Genomic DNA, 2,616 nt, shown 5'->3' on the forward strand with positions numbered 1-2,616 from the left:
AGTTTGAGTAGCACTGTCCGATGAGATCATCTTGAAGAGCTTTCAGCTGGGAAGTTGGCTGCCAACAACTTTAAGAGTGAGATTTCTTTGTCAGCAAGCTGGAGGTAGGTGGGGCTCTGATTGCTGTTTAAAATCAAGGACCTAGAGGCCTCCCAGAATAGTGAGAGAACGGGGAGGAAGCAACTTTATACCGGTGACTACCTGGAATAGGGATCAGTTCCCAAACATGTGTTCCATGTTCCTTTTGTCAGTGTTTCCCAAACTTCTCTCATGATGAGAATCACCTGGTGGAGTTGTTAAAACACAGATTCCTGAATCCCAACTAAGAAGTGCTAAACTAGAATTTTTGGGAACATATAGGTAAAATTGTATACTTAACTAGTGCTCTAAGACAGATTTTATATACAGAGCACTAAGTTAGGTATGCAATTTTACCTATATGTTCTCAAAAATTCTAGTTTAGCACTTCTTAGTTGGGATTCAGGAATCTGTGTTTTAACAACTCCACCAGGTGATTCTCATCATGAGAGAAGTTTGGGAAACGCTGGGTTAGATGATGCACAGTGGTTCCAATTCGATTGTTCTTCTGTGGAATAAAACGCAGAATATAGCACATGCCCAAGAAAGACTGGTGTTAAAAGCCTAATTCCATCATCTCCAGTGCTTCCAGGTTTCAGGGAGGCAGTATCAGTGGAGCCCAGTTCTTAGATGTCTGGATGGCCATCTCACTGGCTTTTCTCAATGAGCTGCTCCACGTCCATCCGTCAGGAAAGGCCTGATGGGGTGGAGCACCTTCCAGATGGATCTGTTGCTGCCAATAGTTTTAACCTTCAGCCCAGCGGGCCCACAGACTTTCTCAGTTTGTGAGCCTCTAAGCTAGAAGAAATACCTAAATATTTTATTTATTGAGTAGTTTTTAAAAAAATGTCTTTAAAAAAATAATTCTGTTGATTTCAGAGAGGAAGGGAAAAGGAGAGAGGGATAGTAACATCACTGATAAGAGAATATCCTTGATCGGCTGCCTCCTACACGCCCCCTACTAGGAATTCAGCCCACAGCATGGCCATGTACCCTGACCGGGAATTCAACCATGACCTCATGGTTCATAGGTCAACACTCAACCACTGAGTCACTCTGGCCAGGCTTTATTAAGTTTCATCTGAAAAGGGATTTTCTAATTGCAGAGAAAAAGAAGAAAGTTGAGAAAAGCTTTGCTTCTTCAGAAATCAGTGTGCTCGGTTTAATTTGTTCCAAGTGGAAGTCTCAAGACATGACTATTCACTCTATCGAAGAATGGATATAGGTATGTGTTTTTTTTTAACCGAAAGTTTTACTAAATTAATGTGGGAAACGCAAAATTCCTGGAAAATAGGAATCTCTATGCATGCTTTTGTTGTCTCTGGATGTGATAGTGATGTCCTGCAGAACAGGCCCCTGTCCAGCGTTGTTTCTTGGGCCCCGTGGCAGTTTTGGAAAGCTCAGCACATAGGCAGGGATCCATTTTAACAGTGACACAGTGAGAAATGGTGCTGCCAACTTAGTGAGACTATACTTAGGATCAAGAGGATCGTAGGAGTTCAGCTTGAAAACACCATGCGGTCACAATAATATCAACGGTGAGTGTTTTAAAGGACCCATTCATTCCTGTTTCTTAAACCCAGTTATTCTTTTGCTGTCTCAAGTGGATAGAGGAGTAAAACTTCATTTAAGTTTTAATTTTAAAAGGTCAGCGTCTCAGTCACACAGTGTGGGGTGAGGGAATGAAGATTAAAAGATAATTCTTGCCAAAGTTATTTGGTAAAGTGAAAAGAGGCCGTTTGCCATGAGGTGCCCACATCAGCCTCATGCTCTTGGAGCTCCAGGAGGGGCCTGAATGACAGGTATGCAGCGCCCTGCTTGGCTCTTCCCTTTAGGATCCCTTTTCCCGACTGCTTGGCTCGAGCTGTGCCTAAGAGGTGCTTCTCAGGCCTGTGCACCAACTTGTGCCCTCTAGTGCTAATCACTTTCCAGAGTGACAGGATAACCTCGGATCTGTGTCTCCAGCCAGACCTCGTTTGCCATCTCCAGGCCCAGCGTAACCCATTGCTGCCTTCCTAGACATGATGCGAAGTCATTATATTTACATTAGAACTCATCTTCCTTCTCTCTCTGCTCCCCTCTGGGCTTCAGTAGTTCATCCCCGTTGACCCAACTTGTTACCTAGAGTCACACCCGTCTCTTTTGTCTTCCTCCATCTTTCCTCTCCCTCATTCCATACATCTAGTTGGTCACCAGGCCCATGTTGGCTATATCTCCCATCACCTCTCCGCGTCTCACAGCCACCTCGTGAATCCCGGCCACCACTGTCTGGTTCCGGCTGTTGAGGGTTGTGGTGGCCTCGTAATTGCCTCTGCTGCCTCTAGTCTTGCTGCCTTTGGGTAAACCTTAAAACCCTTCCCATGGCTTTTAAGTTCCTAGCCTCTCCCTGCCCACTGTCCTCCAGCCAGGTCTGTGCCCCAGGCTCTTAGTACGCCCCACCTTTCATTATCTTTCAGGTCCTAGTATTAATGTCACTTCCTGAAAAAGGCCTACTGAGGTATCAAAACAGCACAGACTTCATTACAATTTCTTCTTTAG

This window comes from Pipistrellus hanaki, assembly GCF_964339955.1.
Source record: "Pipistrellus hanaki genome assembly, chromosome: 3".
Taxonomy (NCBI): domain Eukaryota; kingdom Metazoa; phylum Chordata; class Mammalia; order Chiroptera; family Vespertilionidae; genus Pipistrellus; species Pipistrellus hanaki.